General features: G+C 41.2%; 1 protein-coding gene and 1 pseudogene across 3 annotated transcripts in view; both read right to left on the bottom strand.

The window, feature by feature from the left end:
* Positions 1 to 358: 358 nt before the first annotated feature.
* LOC112806224 (ras-related protein Rab-3B pseudogene) lies at positions 359 to 1,089 on the bottom strand (annotated as a pseudogene).
* A 4,595-nt stretch (positions 1,090 to 5,684) lies between these two features.
* The window catches only part of STAT1 (signal transducer and activator of transcription 1), a 295,742-nt gene continuing 276,853 nt past the window's right edge, over positions 5,685 to 24,573 (bottom strand). For all 3 annotated transcript variants that reach the window (XR_012374852.1, XR_012374854.1, XR_012374856.1), the window contains one exon: positions 5,685 to 6,379. The gene's annotated coding sequence lies outside the window, so the exon portion shown is untranslated. The remainder of the gene's footprint in view (positions 6,380 to 24,573) is intronic.

Raw genomic sequence — 24,573 nt, 5'->3', positions numbered from 1 at the left:
TATTTCAGCAAAGATTCCACTTATGGTACCCTAAATCTCTACTCATCTACTCTGAGCCTCCAGCTATGAAAGTCCAAAGGGAAATTTCATATCAGAATCCCTATTATTCATCACCAGAGAATGATGAGGTCCCTCCTATCTTTTTTTTTCCTGACACATACTAGACATTTAGTGAATGAGTAAATATGAATGAATAAATTTGAGTTTTGCCTACTTCATATAAGGGAAGAAGGCCTTCAAAAACATCACTTAACAGTATTCGTATCTCATGGGCCTGTCTCTTGCATGCAATCCCAGGCACAGGCTGATCCTCCAGTTGTGGCAGGTAATCAGGGATAACTTAGTAGAGATGCAGAATCTAACACGAGCAATTCCACTGCAGCAGCGGTGGGGTGTCCGAGAGACGGGTGTTCTTGGAGGTGCCAAACGTGGAGGGGTCCGTGTCCAGCGAATCAGACATCTTGTCACTAATGGCATCTACAGCCACTCGAAGGCCTGCCTCACACTGATGTTCTCCTTGGCGCTGGCTTTAAAGAAGTCAAACCCAAGCTGCTCTGCAAGGAGCAGGCCCTTCTCGGTGGGAACAACCCTCTCTTCCTCCATGTCTCACTTGTGCCCAACCAGGATAACCTGTGCATTGTCCCAGGAGTAGGTCTTGATCTGAGTAGCCCAATCTTGGACAGCATTGAAGGAATCCTCATTGGTAATGTCATACATCAGAATGAAGGCCCCACGGTAATAGGCTGTGGTGATGGTCCGGTACCACTCTTGTCCAGCTGTGTCCCAGATCTGCGGCTTCACTCATTTTTCATGGCTGTAGACTGTCTTCACCTTGAAGTCAATGTTCACAGTGCTGACGAAGGCTGGGATAAAGGTGTCATCAGCATAGTGGAAGAGGAAGGAAGTTTTGCCAATGCTGCTGTTGCTGATGATGAGCAGTTTGAACATGCAGTCAAAATTCTGGTCGGAAGCATTTTGACTCCAGCTTTACTATCAGTCACTGAAGCCATCTGCTCCAAATGTTGTCTCAGGATTGGGGTGGAACCTGGTTCCTCCCATTCATTCCTTCTGCAAATACTTAGCACGTTGCTCTGGGTCAAGCCCTGTGCTGGGTATAGGGACTACAAATATGAATCAGAAATGGTGTATGAACTCTGAGTGGCCACAGATTAGAGTGAAAAAGCATGTAAACATGGGGTAACAAGTCAGTAGACAAGTTATAAGACGGAGGGAAGCCTTGGCCCAGGAAGCCCACAAGAAACATCTGATATCTAACCCAATTTGAAGGCATGATCGTCAAGAGAGTCTACCATAGGAGGCAGCTCCTGAGCTGAGTTTTGAAAAGAAAAAGCCAAAACAGTAAACACACGAATATTCCAGGAAAGGCTCAGCACAGGGCTATCATTCCTGTTTCAAAAATGTTCATGGCTCCCCATGTCTCTAAAGATCAAGCCCAAACTGTTTAACTTGACAAAGAACCAACTAACCAAAGAATAAACTCTCAAAACTTTATCCTCCCCTTAGCCTTCTCCCTACCAACCTGCGCCACTTTTATACCAAATTACACTTTAAATATGCCATGTTATTTCTTGCTTTGTCCCTTTAGACATGTATTCTTTCCGTTCACAACACTCTTCTAATAAACTCCTCTTCATCCTTATAGATCCAAATGAAGCCTCACCTTCCCTGTGCATGGCAGAGGTATACATGCACTCCTGCCTCTATGCCCCCAGAGCACACTAACAGCTAACACACTAACACTGGTATCATTTCACAACTGTTTACTATTCCAGCTCCTCCTTCAGACCAAGCATCTTGGACCTACTGTACTTCATTTCTGCATCTCTAGCCTCTAGCGCAAGTCCTAGTACATAATCAGCACTCAGTAAATGTGTGCTGGATTAATAAAAGTTACATCATCCCTCTGGGACTCAATCTCATCATCTGGAAAATGGAAAGGACAATTTCTGCCCTGCTTTTCTTACAGGGCTGTTATAGGACTCAAATGAGATAACAATAAGTAAGACCTTAATAAACTGGTAAATCCCACACAGCTGTGAACATAAGTCATTATTGTTCCAAATCCCTTAAAACCTCCATCCTTTATTTATTTGCTCACTCATCCATTCAGCAAGTATTTATTTATGTGCCAGGCATTCCCTGAGATCCCAGCTCTCTCAACTCTGCCATCTTTCCTAGAACACTTTGGATCTGAACCCCATAATCCAGCACTCAGTCCCACAGTCCTATTTGAGTAGCAGGAGCCCTGCTTCTTCACCTGCAATCTCTTTTTATGCTCAGCACTGGGTTCCTGGACAGGTGTGTAAGTGATCAAAAGAGGGTGGGAGGACAGCCCTCACATGAGATAATGTCCAGGGTGTCACTCTTTCTAGAAATTCCTGTTTTAGGAGGAAATAGTCAACAAAACCAAAAGACAACAGACAGAATGGGAGCAGATATTTGCGAATGACATATCAGATAAAGAGCTAGTATCCAAAAATCTATAAAGAACTTATCAAACTCAATACCCAAAGAACAAATAATCCAATCAAGAAATGGACAGAAGATATGAACAGACATTTCTCCAAAGAAGACATCCAAATGGCCAACAGACATATGAAAAAATGCTCAACATCACTCATCACAATGAGATACCACCTCGCATCAGTCAGAATGGCTAAAATTAACAAGTCAGGAAATGACAGATGTTGGCGAGGATGCAGAGAAAGGGGAAGTCTCTTACACTGTTGGTGGGAATGCAAGCTGGTGCAGTCACTCTGGAAAACATCATGGAGGTTTCTCAAAAAGTTGAAAATAGAGCTATTCTACGACCCAGTAATTGCACTACTGGGTATTTACCCCAAAGATACAAATGTAGTGATCTGAAGGGGCACCTGCACCCCAATGTTTATAGCAGTAATGTCCACAATAGCCAAACTATGGAAAAAGCCCAGATGTCCATCAACATGAATGGATAAAGAGGATGTGGTATATATACATAGAGGAATACTACTCAGCCATCAAAAAATGAAATCTTGCCATTTGCAACGATGAGGATGGAAATAGAGGGTGTTATACTAAGCAAAATAAGCCAATCAGAGAAGATAATTATCATATGATCTCGCTGATATGTGGAATTTAAGAAACAAAACGGAGGATCATTGGAGAAGAGAGAAAAAAATAAAACAAGACAAAATCAGAGCGGGAGACAAACCAGAGACTCTTAAGCACAGAAAACAAACTGAAGGCTGCTGGAGGGGAGAAGGGTGGGGGGATGGGGTAACTGAATGAAGGACATTAAGGAGGGCACGTGATGTAAGGAGCACGGGGTATTACATGCAACTGATTAATCACTGACCTCTACCTCTGAACCTGATAATACATTATATGCTAATTAATTGCATTTAAATTTCAAAAATTTTAATTAAAAAAAAAGAAATTCCTTTTTTTGTTCCTCAAAGGAAAAGAAAGAGATTTTGACTGGTGGATTTAGCTCTATACACCTCTCAGGTGAGGGCTGTAAGGACAAGGAACTGACAAGTGTAGAAAAGTTTAAAGCTCTCTTGAAGAAAGGTCAGACAAATATGTAGGATTATTAACAGCCCTTTAATGATGTAGGAAAGATGTTAGGGTTGGAAGCCGACGGCCAAGAAAGAATTCTTGAGACATCTTTGGTGCAAAAAGGTGATTTTATTAAGCACGGGGACAGGACCCGTGGGCAGAAAGAGTTGCTGTCCCCTCCTATCTGATTTTTAGGATGTTTTCTACTAACATATGGATACAGTCTGGGAATCCAGTGTGACCATCTCTACGCCTCATCAGGTTCTTTGTTTCTGTAGACAGTAGGTCTCCTCATTATTGCTGTTAACCAGGTATGACCAGTTCTAGTAATCCCCTTGAGGGCAGAGTACCCTCCAGCTCTGCCTCTGTCTGATCCCTTGGCTTGCCATTCCCTATTTGATGAAATAAATAGAGCCTCCATGAAATGGTTTGTTGTTATTGTTTTTCTCCATGGAAGTGTCAAATCCCAGGATAGCAGGGCAGTGTGAGAGAGACCCTGGTTGTGTTTCTATTGAAGGTATTCCCTTCCCAACTTGGGCTTTAAAGGAAAGATGTCTTCTGTAGATACATCCTCCTGTCCTTTCCCCACCTCCATCTTCCCCTACTCCTCATTAAGGGGCTCATCCTCTCTCTGGGGAAATCTCTTCCATAGGAGGAAGAGGCTTTGACAAGGTGCTCTTCGGGGCACTGATGCTGGTTCAGTCAGCTCTGGAGGGGAGGGACAGACTCTAGGCCCCTGAATGAGGGTGAAATTGGATGTTCTAATCCCAGTTTCATCTCCCCACCATGAGAACTGCAATCGGTTTCCCTTGCTGGTAACCTAGAAGTAATCGAACCTCACCAATGTAAGCATTACTTTTTGTGCAAGACAACGCAATCTAAACTCACATCGAAGAAAGGCTATTTCTCCTATTAGCATGTCTTTTTTCTTACTCTTTTCAGAAAAATGGAACCCACTGTTTTTGAGGACAAGAAACACTTGTTTCTTTACTGGGCGCAACTTGAAGATTTGAGTCACCACACCAGCTGTCCAAGAAGATGGCTCAGGCTTTGCTCAGATTCTTTGGATTCCAAGTTTCCCATTGATAGGACTGTGACAATGAGGGGGATATTCTAGTTCATCCCATCTCTATTGTGCTCATATAGCAATTATATAACTTCTCCTTTATAACTTATGTGAGGAGATACATAGGGATTTTGTGGGATATGCATAGATAAATGAGACAATCTGAATTCTAGGAGTGTAGAAATGAACAAGTTGATATAGCAACTAGTCATGATATAAAAAAATGAAATAACTAATAAGTTGCAAATGAGGATGGAGGGGAGTTGATTTTAACTGGGGAGGGTTGATTTTGATCAGAAAAGATCTTTTGGAAGTGGTATCATTTAATATCCTTCAATATGAGTAGGGTTTTGATAGGTGAACAATGGCATTAAGGTCAGATGAAATAACATACAAAGGCCTAGAGTATTAGAGAATATGATAATACTGTTGGGGGGAACAGTATAGGTAAAGCAACAAAAATGCATTTCCAGTTTTGAGAAAAAGAATCTTCTCATCTGGGGCGCCTGGGTGGCTCAGTCGTTAAGCATCTGCCTTCGGCTCAGGTCATGGTCCCAGGGTCCTGGTATCGAGCCCCGCATCAGGCTCCCTGCTCCGCGGGAAGCCTGCTTCTCCCTCTCCCACTCCCCCTGCTTGTGTTCCCTCTCTCGCTGTGTCTCTCTGTCAAATAAATAAATAAAATCTTAAAAAAAAAACTCATCTAATTTTTGGTTGAGAAATGTAACTCTATGTTATTGAGAAGGCTGGACTGGAAAGACACATATCAAATACTTGTTAGGGCTGGTGAGCTCTGCTTGGACATATCATGCTTCCTTAAGGTCATCTATAGCTAGCAGAAATCCAGTCCTGTCATTTCTATGCCTTAGAGGATCTTCTCTGTTGCTTGAGGCCTTGTATCTCCCCATCGGTGCTATTAACTAATTTTGAATTCTCCTAGTATTACACAGAGAGGGTCAAAGTCTCTCTTTGTATTGTATTACACTAGAAATACCCTTGAAAGTACATAGCAGAAACATAGGTAACTTTATAGTTAGAAAAGAAAAACCATTAAAGCAAGTAATGTGCTAATATCACTTTAATATTTACTATTATTCACGATGGTTATTATGTATGTTTGAAGATCCATAAAATTGATTTTCTATACACTGGGGAATAAATGGGCTATTTAAAACCAGAGGCTCACAAACAAATCCCCTGAAGTGCATGAGAGCACATTTTCCCTCCTGATAATCACCCACAATTAGAACAGAGTCTTGCAGATACATAAATTAAAGCAATAAAATGAGATAACTATAAATAGCACTGCTTATTCACACTGAAAGAATCGGGCTGTAAACTACAAATCCTTGCTCAAAATAACTTTGTTCTATAGTTGCAAGCACTGATAAGAATAGGCTATGGAATCTCCAGATGGGAAGAAATCCTAGTCTTTTCTTCCAAACTAGATTGGATCAAACCTCCCAAAGGCATAAGAATCTGTCTTGCTCTGATCAGCCATATCAGTGAGCATCCACAGATGAGGCTGAAAAAGAATTGAGAGTGCTAACGGGTGTTTCTTACTTACTGGTCACACCTATACAGTATTCCTCTCTGAAGAGGTGAGAACTGGGCAGAGGTCAGCAGATGTCACATGCTGTGCCAATGCTCAGGGACCGAGGATCTCTTCTTACCCCTGATTGGCTTGGTTGAGAACTCTGTCCTGAAGAGGCTTCTGAGATACTAAATCTGAAATCAGGATACTAGTCTGGAGGTCTGTGGGGAGACCAAGAACCAAGATATGGAACCAAAATAGGACAAAGATTCAAAATCAGGAATTCTAAAGGGGTTGGGGTAGATGGGCTGGGTCCCTTTAAAAGATCTGGAATGAGGTGGACCACACTTCCATTCCTGGGTATTAAGTAGAGATACTATTTCCTCAGAGCAAGTTTTCTTAACATGAACTGCTTGTAAGACAATTGACTAATTAAAGAACATGTTTTGCATAACACAAATTTCCTACAATTATAATCAAGAACTAGCACCAAAATAAGAAAAATGAAAATGCTATGGCTCACACAGGCTAGGAATACATTGCTGCTTTGTGTGGCTGGCTGCTCATTTAACTCTGCTTTCTTTTGTTATCTCATACTAATTCTATGTTTTGTTTGTAATAACAATGAAAGTGATAATAATTGTGTATAAGAAACTCTAGATCTTAACCCTTCTTCCATGCAAATAGTTATGTTTATAACAAATTTTTTTGATAATGTGAGCTTTCCATAGGAGTACAATTTAAGCACTATGTATGGCAGAATAGATATTTCATTTACATTTCTTTGCTTTAAATTTAATATAATTCATTTCGAAAATATAGAAAATGGCAAGAAGTATATCTGGAAAGACACATCCTCAAGGACTTTACAATCCAGTGTAGATAAGACCTGCTCATTTCTCCAGCTATTCAATTAGCCACGCTTTCCTCAAAAAAAAAAAAAGGTTAATTCTTTTAAATTATGTTTTTAGATCTATCAAGTCTTAGAGATGAAAACAAAGTCAGAATCTATAATCTCGTTCCAACTATCCTCTCAGGTGTGAAATATGAGAAATCATGAGTAAAGGAAGTGCTGAGGCCACAGAGAAGGTGGGCAAGTACTGCCAATACTGGGCAAGATTTGGGCCAGGAAGATCCCGCATAGCATTTCAGAGGTGGAGTCAGGATGGGGGAAGAGACTCCTTGCTTGCTTTATCTGGTGCTATGGAGAAGCCAATCTTTACTACACTGAAGATTTAATCATACTGAAGTTAGAATTCTCAGAAAAAATACATTAGCCAACTTCATGAGTAAATGCCATTTCTTTCTTTTCTTTTCATTTTTTTAAATGCCATTTCTTTTAATGATGTGTTTTTGCAATGCAAATTATTGTATGTTCCTTTGAGAAATATGTCACTAAAATTCTGATGGCTTAAATATTTGATGAGGCAGCACAGTGTACAACTCTGCATGGTACATACTAAAAGGGATTTAGATCAGTAAACTGTGCTAGAAAATTAAAGGAACATTAGATTTTGATCTCAGAATTTCAACTGTAATGAACTATATTCAGGCATTTTTTTCTGTGAGGCAGTTTGTGCTTTTTATATATTTCTTTTCAATGAGTGCAACAGGCTTGCAAGATGAGTTTACTGTAGAGATGAAGACAGGGAAGTCCACAGTGGGTGTAACCTGCTAAAACACAGCAGGTACCAACCAAGTAAGGATTTAAACAGGGTCTGATCTACTGCAAAGTCAGGAAAAAAATTATGGGAGAAATAGTTGTTTCTTCAACTTTTATACTCATTTTAAGAGAAAATCTTTTTATTTACTTATTTTTTAAGCTCTTCAGCAGTCTTCGGGATCCTCGTAATGAAACCCTGGTAAACTAACCTAATCATTTCTTAGAAATTGAAACTCAATATTCCTGTTGTCTCAATATCACCTGGGGAGTATCTTTTATAAAACCCTACAAAAATAGAACATCTACAAAAAAAGAAATTTAATCTGTCTTCTTTTGAAAGATAACACTAATTTTATTAATTTAATCTTCTGACATTTCAAAACACGAATCATTTTTATTATAAAATAATATACTCACATTACATTTTAAAAATATAGAAGTTAGAGATGAAAGAAATCAATTCTAACTCTGTTAGACTAAAAAGGCAAATGCTTGCATGCTGTTGTGATTTGTACATTTCATAGTTTTTTTCTTATGCATATTTTTAATATATTATGAATTCAGACTGTCCCCTTTTCACCTGTTAACCTTAATATGTAAGAACTGGTAATTTAATCTTGACTCTTTGGTTAACGCAAATAAGACTAGAAAGAATGGGCAGAAAGAAAAAGAACAAAAAGAATGGATAAAAGCTTCCTTCAGCCCTTAATATGTTAAATTCTAATTTTTTCTGAAGGCCTCATCCCACCCCCAATATGTAAGTGGGTATAAATATCTTAGTTATAAGCTCAGGCAGCTACATAATACCATAGACTGAATGGCTTAAACAGTAGACATTTATCTCTCAGAGTTCTGGAGATGGGAAGTCTAAGATCAAGGTGTTGGCAGATAATTCTGTGTCCAGTGAGGACCTGCTTTCCGGGTTGCAGACTATGACCTCTCACTGTGTGCTTGTATGGCTTATCCTTGATGCATGCACAAGGAGAGAGCTCTCGGTCTTCCTCTTCCTATAAAGGGCACTAATCTCATCATGTGGCCCTACCTTCATGACCTCATCTAAACCTAATTACCTTTTAAAGGCCTCATCTCCAAATATTGTCACTTGGGAGGTAGGGCTTCGACATATGAATTGTGGGAGGACACGGATATTCTGCCCAAAATAACAACAAAATTATAGTTTAACATAGAGTAAAGGCCCATGATTGTGCTGTAAGCAGAGTCCAAAAGGTTCAACCAAGGAAAATGGGGCCAGTGTTATTGTGAGGGGAGTGAACAACCTGGGTGATGGGAAACTGTCCCGAGTTACATCACATCTGAACTTGAGCTATCATGGGGCATGTTATCTCTCTGTTTTGAAGGACCTCTTATACAATCCTATTGTATAACAATAGGATCTGAGCTAATAAAGATGATGCCCCTCATCTTCCCTTGCTGGATATTTCTTCAGCCATTTTAAACTGTGTGTTTAAGGCTGAAAGGTTCCATTTTCAACGCCAGTTCTAATTAGTTAGTGATGGCCACCTGAGCACTGCATTGAAGAGAATGCAGAGGCCATGCCTTGGCTGAGAGGAATCTGCAGCCTGATTGATTAGTACTGTCCAGAAGGACTGTGGGAAGGAAGGATGTAGGTGTGCATAATGTAATTTGGCCTTCTGGGATTTTAGGCATGTTAGTTTTACTACTAATGAGGACATTCAGGGAGATCCTTCCAGAGAGGCTGAGGCAGAGAGGGAAAGTTGCCCGAAAGGATTGCCAAAGAGAATCTGAGAGAGGAACCAAAGCTGGTGACCTGAGTCAGGAAATACTTGATTATTCCATGGATTCAGAGTAAGCCAACCATTGATGCCCTATAAATATAAAGAACTAGACTCTCTGTCCAATTGGAAATTAGGGGGCAGTTCAAGAGGGGGCTGAAACAGGAAATGCCTGAGGCCCACTCTGGTGATTTGTAAGAGCAAACAAGTTTGCAGACTAGATACCCACCATTAATGCCACACAGCTGGGGGTGGGATGAGGCTGAGAAGTTGAACTTCACCTAAAGCAGTAGTTCTCAATGCTGACTGCATCTCAGATTTACCTAGGGAGTTTTACAATTATACCTCTGCCTGTGATCTGCCTTAGAGAAGATAAGTAAAGGGGGTGAGCCCAGGTATTTTAGCTTAAAAGCTTCCTAGAATATTGTGGGCCACTGGCTTAAAGGAAGAAGGAGTATACTGGTATTCCCAATTAATGAGAAGGATCCGAAAGCCCATTGTGGAAGAGAAGGATCAAGAATGGATCATGGTGAAAGAATTTGAGAAGGCCTCCATCCTTACTACCAACTAGTAGCTCACTGAACTCCATCTTGAGCTATATCTGGAAGTTTTGAGGCCTAAAGGGAGGACTTCATTCAGTACCTTCTCTACCAAGTCTGGAACTGAAAGGGGAAGGTGAGCAGAAAGTAGGATCTGGAAGTAGGATAGGAAAAAGCCAAAGAGAAACATGGAGAAACAACAAGGAAGCCAAAAGTTCTCCCAGTCTTTAAAAATGTTTGTAAAATACTACTCAGGGTCTGGATGAGATCTGATGAGAAAATCAGGTGAAGGAGATGGAGACACTTAGCTTGGAGGAAAGAAGCAACAGGGACCATAACTGTCTTTAAATGTTTAAATGAAAAGTCATAACTGCCTGATCTTCTGATAAAGCCAGCCATGTGCCAAATTCTAGAGTAAGCAAAATCTGAAACTCTTGGCATAAAGAGAGGGTTAGACTTCCTTAGTGTGGCTCTAAAAGCAGAATTAGGATTGAGGGGTTTAAAGTTCCAAGGATGCAGAATTCAGTTCAACCACAAGAACTTTCTATATGAGGGACATTGTATAAAGGTAAAAGGGCTTTAATCTGATGCACTGAGTCTAAGTCCTGGATCTACCACTATTAGCTGTGTAATCCTGAGAAATGTACTTAAGCTCTCTTGAGTTACTATTTCCTCACCAATGAAATATAGGCAATAATAATTGGCTCACATGTGATCATATATATATAAAGACCCAAATATAATATCTAGCTTTGAGCAGGTAACATGTTTCAGATGTTTTTCCTGCTCTCTCCTCACTTACCAATTGAGGGTCTACTCGTACCATAGATGGGCTTGTCCAGCTCTGTGCAATTTGGTAAATGGAAAAGAGAATTGGAAGGAGAGGCAGCGCAGAGAGAAGGGTAGAGTGCAGAGTCTTCCATGACCAACATTTAGCATTTGGTAATGGATATGTGGTTTTACCCTGGATCAAAGGGATGCCGTGGAAGGCAGCCAGGTGGAGGTTGTCTCAATAACATCCCAACCAAGAGAGGTGGCTGCCAGGAAAGTCGACCCTGGCCACAAGAAACAGTGGGGTGAATCACCAAGAATAGGGGTAGATGGTAGAAATGGGTGAAGCGGGAGCCCTCCTATTGGGCCTTTGGAAAATTCACATAAGCACCAATGAGGGAACCAGATTTGGATGTCTGCCACAGAGAGGGAGCCAATAGCCGGCACTTCCAGAGAGGCCTTCAACACCCCAGGCAGGTGAGAAACACTTGTCTGTCCCTCCTGTCCCTCTTTCCTGTCTCCACACAGAGAGGAGGAGTGTGGGCCGCAGAGGGGGGTGGCCCAGGGGTAGGGGAGCTGGCCAGAACTGGGAGAGGGAATGTGGTCATTGTATCAAAGCAAGATTGAAGCTTTAAATTGGACTGAACTGGATTGGGCTTTTTATCCCTGAAAGTGAGGAGAACTCTAGAGGTCTGCCAGAAATATTGTCAGGGGACACAACAGGGAGATTGTGAACAGTACAGAGTTGAAGGCAGTGATTGTAGAAAAACAAAATCATTTCATATTTCACCTTCCTATGAACTAGGATTGTTTGATAAACCAGATGCAGTAGCTAATATTTTCATTAACAACAAAGTGGCAAGAGGCAAGACTAAATGATAGAGCTTTGGGGAAATGCCCTGATGATGAGTCACTGTGTGATGATGCGGGTGGGTTTCCCCTGAAGGGACTGGAACTGCTCGCCTGCCAGTGGTCCTCAGCAGAGGTCAGTGGTGGGGCAGGAAATCAGAACTTTGGGACCTGGAGCCCGACTGCCTGGATCTCCCAGGAAGGGCACCTTCTGAGGCCCTGGGGAGCTCCCCGGGCACGTGGGCTGCTAGGAATGACACGCTTCCTCTTGGAGGGGATGGAGAATTGACTCATTCTCTGTTTTCCCTTTCCCATTCATTGTCCCTGACTTTCATTAAGATTTGATCAACTTTTTGCATGTTTTGGCTTTCGATGTCCTGAGGAGAATGAAGGGAAAAGGTCCTCAAACACATTTGGGGCAAAGCAGCACAGACAAGGATTGTGACTCCTGCCCTGAGGCCACAGTGGTGGTGGGAGCCTTGGGCACTAGCTGCCAAGAGCTTTGCCCCAAAAGTAACCATCACACAGCAGCCAATTACGTCGGAGGTAGTGGCCAAAATAGGGGTACTTGAGGAAGATGGGTTGCTGATACACATGACAGGGGACTGGGAGAGATTCTCAAGATTCTTAAGCACAGCAGGAGACACTGAGGGTGGGGGACTAATTTATGCCAACGAAACTAGTGTGAGTTAAACCATATCATTTGAGTTACACTATAATTGGAGTTATCCAACAATGGAATGAGCTCCTTGCTACTACAAATGTTTGAAAGATAAATATCTTCCTTTTAGAGAATCCTCTGAGGGTGTTCCTGTGACATTTATTTATTCAACATGTATTTATTTTGCATTTACCGTATATCAAGCAATGTGCTAAGCTTACCCACAGTCTCTAGTAGTAACTGTGGAAACTGAGGAAACTGAAGCTTAAAGGTTACATAAGTTGTTTAAGATCGTAACAGCTAATGAGCAGTAGAGATAGGGTGTGACAACAGGTTGTTGAGCTCTAACCAACATTACCTTGCACTCGCTCCAAAGGTTAGTATGCTAGAGTACACCATCTAGTGAGGGAGGCTGAAACAATGACAGACTGATTCATTGATGCAGTTATGCACAAATTGTTATGGGGCAAGGAGAAGAGGGAATGGAGGGGATGGTCAGGAGTGGCTTCTTAGAGGATGTGTCTCCAAGACTGCGTCTTAAATGATGTGTAGGAGTTAGAAGAGGGAGGGAGCACCATGTGGGTGGGTGAGAGGAAGCTGACATTCCAGACAGAGGAGCCAAGTGAAATGATTCTCACACAAGGCTAGTTCAATAAATATTGGTTGAGTAACTGAATAACAGTATGGACAAGTCAAGACCCAACATAACTTTGAGGGGACAGGGGTGGGGGCATTCCAAGCATGTCAGCAAGAAATGCAAAGCAAGGTGGGTAGTGTCAGTGAGGCGGCAGATATCCCGGAAGGCCGTGAGCCAGATGGGGGGTAAAAAAAAGCAGCTATGGGGGCAGCAGATATGTTTGGAGGTTGCTTTTCAAGAGTAGATTTTGGAATCTAAGATTTTTGAGGTGGAGCACTTTCAGATGATGAGAAGATGCATGGGGTCACCGTGGCAGGGTTGTCTGAAATAAACAGGTGGTAAAGGCCATTGGAGTTTGAAGAATATCCCAACATTTTGCAGCTAGGGGGATTCCTTATAACATTAGGAATCAATAATTCTATTAATTACCTGGATTTTCTTGAAATGAATGAGTTTGTAAAATGCCTTACTATCAAATTGTCAACATAGGTTTAAGGATAGAACACATAGTTTAGCTAGAGGGCTGCGAAAGTCTTAGCCACTAAAGGCAACTTTGGTGTTTGTAGAAATCTTGAGGAGCTTCCTCCAGTCCCATACATCCTCTTCTTAGACACCTTCCTGGTGTGTGAGGCACAGGTGATAACTATCAGTATAAAAAGTCACATCTGAACACAGCTACACAAACAGAGCACCTCCGAGCACTTTAGCATGTTTTTACCTCTGAACAATTGACCTTGCAGAGTTCATGATTTCTTGTCACATGAACCCCTATCGCACCCTGCTATTCTTCTGTTCAGAAAAGCAACACAGATCCCAACCATGTCTAAGAAGCTGGATTAAATGGGTTCACTGCCAACTATGATTATTAAAGCTTGACTTTTCACTTCTCCCCAATAAGAAGACAGCATAGAAACACAAACACATCATTTGAGTCAAACTGAGAAGACTAATTTTGATCATCAGAAGAGGCAATGCAGCAGAAATGGGAGATCGTCTTTGACAACTAAATTAAAGATTGATTTTGTCGACTGCTACCTGTTTCTTCATAGCTGCAAGGCTTCTGGGGAAAAGATTGTTCTGGGCTCAGAATCCTCATAATTTTCTGTATCTTCTGGGTACAACTCAAAAAGATGGTCCCTTTGGGACATAATCCCTACTCAATCTCAGTCTTGGAGCCAGGATTGTGTGTGTATTGTGTGTGAGTCTCACTGCCACACTCTTTCCCTGCTGCTCACTGTGAAAGATCACACTGATCTCAATTCTATCATTTGAGAAAAACCATTCCCAACCTTAAAAAAAAAAATGGCCTCAACTTTCAACTTGTGAATTTTTATGGTTGACTTACAAAGGGCTAAAGACTGAGAGGGAGCATGGGAGGTTTAGAATGGAAACACTGACTGCATTCTGACCTTACTGATGCTGACAAGCTTCTACTCCACTTAAATCTCACAGATGCAAACATGAATCTTGCACTTTTGAGTTTCTTGTGGGGTTATTGGTGAGACAGACAGCACACGTACTGACTTCACTGAAAATTCCCTGGTGAAAAGACCCTTGCTAATATTCTGAGAAGTGGGTCTCCAGGCTCTGATACTCTCACTGACCATCGAAGTAATGCATCCCTGACCAGTGTAACTTGTGAGAAGAGAGAGAAACAAATCTTCTTTAACCACGTGTCCATATGTAGGAGCTTCTCGGTGGGTACCCAGTGTATAAGTCCAGGAAACAGCAAAGGCCTCTACACATGGCCTGGTGTTCCCAAGTGTTTTCTCCTTTAAAGAACATTTCTTGGAAATTTGGATTGAAAAGCTTCCATTATTTTTCTCTTTCAGGAAATGATTCACGGTATTTCCAAAACCAACAGAATCTCTCTCATACAGCAGAATATTTGAATTCCCAAAGCAGGAATTGCTCTTTGCAGACCTCCACAGCCTCCTTATTCATTACGTTCATGCCTGTTGGTCTCTTACGCACTAGTGATTCTGGCGCTTCAGCCCCAAATAAAATGAAGACTCTATCTTTTAAAGGTTCATTTTTTTAATTAAAAAAAAAAAAATCTCCAGTCTCCCTGCAGCACATCCAGGTTCTGGTTCTGTTTTCTAGGAGAGGGATTTTATGATGCAGAGGAGACATGTGTGGGGTAGTGGAGAGAACACCAGAGATCAGACTCATCAGATCTCGGGCCTGCATCTGTTACTTACTGGCAGTGGAACTCTAGGTTCATCCTGTAACCCCTAAGCCTCAATTTCCTCAATTATAAGAATTGTCACATTGCCTGCTGAAGTTTACATGAGATCAGAAGACTTAATGTTTGTAAAAGAGATGTGAAAACCCAGATATCAGGCAAACTGATGTCTGAATATTATTGTGAGTACTTGGAAACTGGACACCTTCTCAATTAAGGGCTAGGAGGCTACCCTCTGTCTGACCATGGAGCAGATTCCAGGGTCCTGGGCAAAGCGTTCCGATGAAGAATTCCTCTAAGTAGTTGGTGGTGTTGGTAATTGTATTTGGGCAGATGTTAGTGCAAAGAGAAAAGTCGGGCTGTACTGAGGGCCCTTAGGTGCCAAGATGCTTTAGGAATAGTCTGTCCTATGTGCCCTATATACTCTTATAGCTTGTCACATACCTGTACATCCTTATTGCTTGTATTTAGACACTCTGAACTTGAATTTCTGCTATTAGAATTCCCAGCATCTTCAAAGTGGTTGGATCAAATTAACAAAGGAGCAATGGTGTCATTTATGCAACCAACTCCATTCATCATGTCTTCTGAGATGCTGGGGTGTGCCAACCACAGGAAAAACACTCCTTGAACCAGCTTTCTTTCTGGGGGTTGCCTACGGAGGGCTCAATTCCTTCCCTGCCTAGGAAATACTCTCAGCTGAAAGGGGCTCACAATGCCTAGTCAATGTGGGACTAGGGAGGTCTGGCCCCCTGGACTCCATTTCGGACATCTCTGAAGGACCAGCCAATTGCAGAGCTCTCTGTGGGACTGACTGAGGCCTTCACCACAACCGCTTCATGGTTCAACTTTCCCCTCTGCCCAGCCCTGCTCCCCTCCTTCCGTACAGGTCATGTTCTGCCTATGCAGAGAAGAGTTAACTTAGCCGCCCGGGACTTATCCCTCGAAACACCTGCTTATGACTTTGGCCCTTGGCTGGCCTGGGAACTTGGGTCTCAGTAGGGTTTATGCCATTCCCAGAACCGGTAAGAGCAGCTTGCTGTGCCTAAATTGTTGTAGAAACCACGTGATGTATGCTAAATACCTCCTTTCCTTCTGGGAGTCTGGATTTTGGTATGTGTGAGACCAAAGACACCTATGTGACCAGCGTCCAGTAAAAAACCTGGGCACTGAATCTCTAATGAGCTTCCCTAGTGGACACCATTTCGCATGTGCTGCCACACAAGTTCTGTGTGACTCCATGGGGAGAGAGGCCGATGCTTGTGCTTGGTTTCCTCAGGACTTCATCCCATGCACCTTTTCCCCCTTTCTGGCTTTTCTTTATATCCTTTTGCAGTAATAACTTATATCTGCGAGTACAGCTATGTGCCAAGTCCTGTTAGTCCTCCTAGTGAATCACCAAACTCCTCAAAAAACTTTCTGCATGCAAATCTTCACTATCTCAGAAAACTTGGCCTAAGCGACCCACTTCTTCATGGCTCCCCAAGACCTATTTTTCCCTGTAGCTCTATTTCAGTTAATTGTACCACTGTTCTTCCAGTCTTTTAATCTTATAATCTCAGAATCAAAACTCTCCCATCCAACTGCTTGATAGCCCTTCCAAATATATCTCTATTATCCAAAGATATCTCTATCTTCAGCATCTCCTAAATATATCCTCTACATTTTCACTGCCATCACGGCCATAATTTAGGCCATGATACTTTCCATCTAGATAATCACACCAGTTCCCTAATTGTTCTCTTCCCAATCACACTAATACGGAAGTTAATCTTTCTAATGTAAATCTTGGACTAAGTGAGTTTTTAACTTTTTTTTCTTTTAAGATTTTATTTATTTATTTGAGAGAGAGAGTGCAGGAGCTGGGGAGGGCAGAGGGAGAAGGAGACTCCCCACTGAGCAGGGAGGATCCAGGACCACAGGATCATGACCTGAGCCGAAGGCAGATGCTTTACTGACTGAGCGATCCAGGAGCCCCTGTTTTTCGTTTTTTAAAAAGATTTATTTATTTATTTATTTATTTTAGAGAGAGTGTGTGTGTATGTGCACGAGCAGGGGGATGGGCAGGGGGGGGGGCAAGCAGACTCCCCGCTGAACACAGTGGGATGCTGCTCAATTGAGCTCAGAACCCTGAGCTGAAACCGAGAGTCGAGAGTCCGTCACAACTGACTGAGCCACCAGGCGCCCCACTGAAGCCAAACTAAAACAAAATCACTTCAGTTTTTTCTCATTGATTGAGAACAATGTTAAACTTCTTAGCAAGGCATTAAAGCCCTTGAGAAACTGGCCTCAGTCACTGAGCCAGTCTTATCCTTTCCCAGTCATTGGGCTAAACCTCTCACTGTTTACTAAACAATCTTTGTATTTTTGTCTCCTTTTTCCTTTGTTTATGCTATTAATTCCCTCTCAAAAGGTCCCTTACCCATCTTCTCTTATCAAGATTTTAAATGCCAAACTTCTTTTGAGAAGCTTCCTCCGTAAAACCTTGCCAATCTGCCTTAAGGCAAAATTCAAGTCTCATCCTCAGCTCTTTGACAGCAAAAATCGATTACTGTGTCTCTACCCCTTTGGATGCGAGTCTCTGAAAATAATAACAAGGCTTCCTCTCCTTTCTCCTTCGAGCTGAATCAATAGATTTGGCTAAACAAGAGCAAGAGAAAATTATTGCGTAAGAGTTCCTAATCCTTATGGCAGACAGAGAATCATTCATAATTTATAAACTGTATGCTCTGGGCCAGTGGTCTTCAAATGTTCTGGTTTATGTACCCCCAAACAAATGTGAACACATATCTTCAATTTCATATGTACTTGTGTATATGTTATATTGTACCAACATTTTCCATACATCATGGAACAGACATAAATAGTGATGTTCAAAAGATGAGATGAAAAGTAGGTGTAGAAAGTTCTAATATTTCCAAGCCGTGCCCCAGTGACTCCCTGTACATTGAGGTGTGTGCACTCTTTTTTGGAGAACGCTGCTTCCCACTACCAGGACTATGTGCTTAGTTTCCCCTTTGTGATCTCTGCCTTGAATCAAAATACTTTTTTTTTTCCAGTTGTGTTATAAGAAAAGCTAGGAAATATAATTTCTCTGTGGCTTGGGTACAAAACGTTTATCTTTCTCAAGGGAAAGATGAACTTCACCAGCAGTGAAGGTCCTGGTGGTTTAGCTGCCCTTTGTAGCCAGAGATTATCCAAAGGGCATCTTAGTCTTATTTTTATTAAGGAAGACAGCTATTCAGATAGTCCCTGAAGACTTTTGGTGTTGTTCTTGTTGTTGGGTGGTTGTGTGTTCAAACCACACCTCTGATATGCTGTATGATAAGAAAGACTTTTTAAAGTCTGGGTTGGGCTGCAGGCAGGTTGAGGCAAAATGTTTTTCTCTTAGTAATGGCGGATCCAGTTTGATAATGTACAACTTTAAGTTGCGGCAGTGACCTTAAAAATGTGAAGCTCTCAGCTCACTTTGCTGTCACAACAGACTTTTGAGCAATCCAAGCAGAAAAAAAAATGCAAGTGCAAGAAATATGTAAAGGGGGTGTGTGGCATAAAAATAACCATAGTAAGTTTTTGGAAAATGTGGTCAAATGCATATTAGCATCAAGCATAAACTTGAGAATATGACACAGAGGGAAGTTCAAAAAACAAGTATGTTACAAAAGAACATTTACACAACTTTGGATTAAATATCTTTGAACTTGAATTAATAAGGGAAGAGAACCCAAAAAGACAGAAACTTGCTGTTGTACGATAAATCTTTGGGGTGGTATTCTAGAACACTTTCTCCGCATAACTCCAAAGTGATTGCATTAATATTGACATCATCTGAGGCTTTTGTAGTTAAAAATGGACTCTCTACTTCTACAAACAAGGCTTACTGGAAACCGCTACATTGAAAGTCATTAAAACATACCACAATGACTCCAAAAGGCAAGCTGAGCATCATTAATTGCCCTTTCACACACATCCCACACACCCCACACAACAGAGGTAAAGATGGGCTGCAGTTCACTTTCTAGCTCTGAGTCTGATCCAATCACCAGCTAGGAATGGACAGTTTGGGGTTTATAGCAAATGCACCTTTCCCTGGGGAAATTTCATTTCAGTGAAAAGAAATGAAGCAGAAAGGGAATATAATTAATTGCTTTCTTCTCCTCAGCTATGCTGGTATATTCTCCATCTACCCAGGTTCCCCAGGCATTAGACTGTGCCTTGTACACCACTCCATTCTCACATTGCTCCAGGGAAGGCAGAAGCAGAGAGGAAGTGGAGAAAAGCCTGTCAGACTCTCTAACAATCACTTCAGTGCATGATGAAGTAGATGCAGACCACAAGGGTGCAGTTAGAGGCTACTAGGTCATCGTGTTCTTCCACAGTAAAGCTTGGGTACACAAAAACAAATGTATATCAAGTTGTACAGGTAATTAATAGAGATCTATCTGCCTTTTCTGCAAGTATTTGAGGAGTTTAAGAGTGAAATATAACTCATACAATAGTTTATACAATAGTTGATGTTTCTGGAAAAGCTACAGATATCTTGGAATGCAACTAGTCAGTTAATATAGAAAAAGTCTAAAAAAGAAATGATTTTTATGTCTCTCTGGAGTGGAGTTATAGTGTGTATTTTAAGATCTTCTGTTCTGTTGATCTTAGATCAAATCAGGAATGAAAAAAGCACCTCATTTATTCAGTAGCTGGGGAACCAAGAGAAGGGATACGCCAAGATTTATAAGTTTTTCCTTAATTCTAGGAGAATAGTAATATTTGATATTTGTAATTCAGGCTGCCTGGATAAATGGTTCAACATTCAATATTCTAATAGGATGCAAAGTTGCTAATAATACCAAGTAAGGAAACACCAGACAGAAGTATAGATTGTAACTAAATGGTGAGATGGCAACTAAGAGAGATCAGCAATACAGGAATATATTTTTCTGACACCAAGATAGATTTTGAAGCAGAGTCCTCATCCAGCCAGTCAGAATTTGCCAGTGGCTTTTAAGGTCAACTCGGTAAAACTGTAAGCCATTTGTTGTTACTGTGCTTCTTTCTTCATTCACTGTCCATCCTCAACACTCTCTCTCCATGCTTTAGGAAAGAGAAGACAACTTAGAGTGACACCTCTTCAAATACTCTTCATGGACCTAGACTGACCAAACTCAACCTCCACATCTCTTTTCCCAGAGGCTGTTAGGGCCTTCGAGAAAAGAAAAGTAATTCCTCCTCACAAAAACTCAATTTACTATTCTGGATTCAGTCAGGAAAACAGAAACCATGGTCAGTATTTCAAACATGAGGGATTTAATACAGGAAGTTGTTTACAAAGTGTTGGAAGGGCTGAAAGAGCAAAAGGAAGAAGGGGAGATATGCAGAGTTAGGAAAACTCCCGATGCTTCTCAGCTTGTACCCACGAGCCTGTTCCTGTCCCTGGGCAGCTATGGATGTGGTCACTTCAGGGTCTGGAATTGTCAGAAATTTCCCTCCGTGGCTAGGGCTATAAACAGTAAAGAGATTCTGTTGCTGCCTGGGCAGCTGGAGCCTGCAGCGCCATTGCCCCCTCTGTTGCTATTGAATTTAGAAGTACAACACTTCTCCCTTCCTCTGATCTTTCCCAATGCCTGCCATTGGCAGATGCCAACAGGAGGCCACTGGCAGGGAGTCTGAGAAACATAATTTGCAGACTTCAGGCCCCTAGGAATACAGAACAGATTACAAAGTTTAGGTAAGCTGAAAAACAACAGATAAATAATCAACACAGTCAAGCAACTTGCTCTAAACCAAAGCTTCCTAAACTTTCTTTTAGTTCATGGCATATGTAGAAATTGGGATAAACTGGAGGAGATTTGAGGACTTCTACGTGGGGCTTGGTAAAAGCATCTATTACATTTTATTTATATTATAATTATGATGAATAGTACAATATAAAGTATAAGGGAAGATATTAGATACTGAATTTGTGTGAAATTTCCAAATAAAATGTTTAATTTGATAAACTTGAGTTTGCCTCCTTAAACATGACATTTTATGTGTGAGTTATCCTTGAAGTGGCTACATGCAATTCTTATCAATGCTCTTCAATAAAGAGCTCTTCAAATTGTTGATAGTCACTATTAATAAGAAATTGTTCACAAATGGATGACAGAAAAAAATTTAAAAAAATAACATTTTCATTTCCATTCAGAAACCCACTACTTTTGAAAACATAAAAACCAATAGCTTTTCCTTTTCTTCATTGGCAAACATAATGTTGACATTTCTTGTGATGACATGGTTTTTGAATTCTAGAAAAAATTTTCAAATTCACTTAATGTGTTTCTATCACATATGCATTGTCAGTATGGTTACTCTGCAGCTAACTTGGATGTCCCTAAAATGACACATTGGTTGCAAATAGGAGCATTGAATAAATGTGAAAATAGAGACTTAGGGCAAACGCTGGGTTGGGAGCTACACTGGTCAGAAGCCCCTGCCCAAGCTGACCAATTCCACTTTCTCTGCCTCTTGGGCACCCACAGTACAAACTCCCCCAGCAGGACCAGAGCCTCCTCATTCATGTTAAGTCCATGTTGGTGTGCTCTTAGTGACCTGCTGAAGGAGGTGCCAGGTGGTAAAACACCGCCTTGACTGCAATCCCTGCATCTTGGCAGAATGGGGGTAAAAGATATTGTTCTGCTTGCCATCTGTAGGAATCTTGGGGCACACTATCCCACACACTCAACTCCACTAAGGAATCAGTGTCTAGAATACAATTAGATCCATTCACAGGGCACAAATTGGGCAGCTCTACCCTCAAGACCAGGAAGAAACACATGGTTTTACCTACTGTGGGTTTCAAAAGTTTATGAGTCTAGTTCTGCTTGAAACTCCTTTCACTGATTTCTACAAACCTGCACTTATTCAAAACATACAGAGACATACGTTGACAAAAATTCTGAACAGATTTCTATATCTTTGTAGCAGATTTTTGCATTGCAGCTTTGAAATAAGAATGCTGGAAGACTATTTGTTGGTTAGTGGGGTTGGCAGTTCTAACTTGGCTCCCCATGATCCTTCCTCCCTGTCTTCGTGCCTGTGAGTGTGGGTTGGACCTAGTGGTTTGCTTCTAATGAATAGAATACAGCAAACACAGATGGGATGTCACCACCGGGATTAGGCACCAATGTGACATTTGCTTGCATCTTGTTTACTTTCTTTTGGTCTCTCACTTGCTCACTCTGATTGAAGTCAGTTGCTATGTTATGAACTGCCCAAGGGAGGCCCTCCTGGCAAGAAACCAAGAGCCAGAGAAGAACTGAGACCCTTAGTCCAAGAGCCTGGAAGAACTGAATCTTGCCAACAATCATGTGAGTGAATTTGGAAGCAGATCTTCCCCATTTGAACCTTGAAATGACTGCAGTCCTAGTTGATGACTTGACTGAAGCTTTGTAAGAAGTCTTTCTTTTTTTTTTTTTTAAGATTTTATTTGTTTATCTGACAGTGAGATAGATAGAGCACAGGTAGGCAGAGCGGCAGGCAGAGGGAGAGGGAGAAGCAGACTCCCACTGAGCAGGGAGCCCAATGAGGTACTTGGTCTCAGGACCCCGGGATCATGACCTGAGCCGAAGGCAGCCACTTAACCGACTGAGCCACTCAGGCACCCAAAGCTTTGTAAGAAATCTTGAGCCAGGAGACCTGAGCTAAGCTGTACCCAGGTTCTTGGCCATAGAATTGGCAATTTGTGAGATAATATTTGTTGCTTTAAATTGCTAAATTTGGGGCTAATTTGTTCCTCAGCAGAGTAGCTGGGAAAGATATGTAGGAGAGCATCTTTTTGTGGGGAAGGGCTTAATCAGTTTGTGAGTGTACTTTCTCTTTGTCTTTTCTCTTGCTTTTGGGTGAAAAGTAGGCAAACCTGAGGGTTGGAGTACTGGAAACCATCTCAGCATACAGATGAGTGTCTCATTGTAAGAATGGCATGAAAGTCATTTCTCATATCATAATCACTCCCGTGCTTAAACACAGGGAGTAGAATGGAAAGCAGAATCGTTCTAAGTAAACTTTTCTTTCTTTGCCCCTGCCCTCTCTCATATAGCTACATTTGCATAAGTTAAAGGTACATTACAATATACCCCTCTGCGTTTAACCTGTCTTCATCTACCACTTTAGAAAGCCATCAATTTCTATTGTATACCTATATGACCAGAGATTTCTTTAAAAGGGTTAAAAATTCCTGAAAGCCAATAGTAATTTGCATGGTTGTCCTATGAGTTAAGAGCATTTTTTTTTTTTTTTTGCATTTTATGTAGTTTGTGTCCTTATGTGTGCTAGGCAGTGAAAGATAGAAATGGGGAGAGGTTGCCTTACTAGAAGTGGCCCTATCCATCCTTGAACTCCTTAACTATTGGCTTAGATCCATCGAGTTTGCCAGGTTAGTTCAACTGTGATAACCTGACCCAGCCACTAGGTGAGTCATATTGTCCAGGTACATTCTGACACTAAGGGTACATTTAAGAGGCACAGAAAGTTATGTAAGTTCAGGTGAAGCAGGAGTGGCTCCTGAAGCATAAGACTGAAGAAAGGTGTCCCAGTCTCAAGTTGGGATTAGCCACACAGTGTTAGAATTCAAAGGCATCATTGAGAGAGCATCTCAGAGGTGAGCAATATTTACTTGTGAATTCAAGGAATATAAAAAAGTTTATAGGTTTCAGTTTCCCCCCTTCCAAAAGGAAAAGATTTTTTAGGTCTCCTAGAGAAATGTAAAATCTTAGAACTTACATTATCCAATTCACTGAACTGAAAAACATCAACGAGAGAGTGATATTGATTTTAGCCATGAAAATGTTAATATATAGGCATATTTATGAAGCCACTCACTAAAGGCAGCTTTAAAATTTTTCATCTTGAAATGATACTTCAAGCTGTATTGCAAAGGTAGGTAATGATTCCTGGGTTGGGACTGATTATCATTGATGACTGTCATTTTACAAGTGGGAAAACGGAGGATGAAAAAGATCCAGAGATTTGCCCAAAGTCACGGTGCTAGTGATATCTCTAGGCCTTCAACCAAGCCCTTTAACTTCCCAATTTCTGTACCATTTTAGGAAATTTAGGAGGGGGTCAGGGTAGACTAGTTTGGAAATTGAGTGACTATTAGTTGCCTATAAAATGTTTTGTATTGGACAATTGTTTTTACTTGTGACAGCAACTACTGTTAATTCCCTTTCAAAAATTTGAGTTAAAATTGATAAAGTGGGCTCTCCCTCTCCATCCACCTCTCCCCTCACTCATGCTCGCTCTTGCTCTCTCTCTCTCAAATAAATAAATAAAAAATAAAAAAAAAACTAAAAAAATTGATAAAGTAAGTTTGGATTTGT

Source organism: Callorhinus ursinus, unplaced genomic scaffold (assembly GCF_003265705.2).
Source record: "Callorhinus ursinus isolate GAN/ISIS: 27379988/994484 unplaced genomic scaffold, GSC_fseal_2.0 scaffold2, whole genome shotgun sequence".
Taxonomy (NCBI): domain Eukaryota; kingdom Metazoa; phylum Chordata; class Mammalia; order Carnivora; family Otariidae; genus Callorhinus; species Callorhinus ursinus.
Note: the sequence above shows the minus strand (reverse complement) of the source record. Positions and strands in the feature narration are given on the sequence as shown.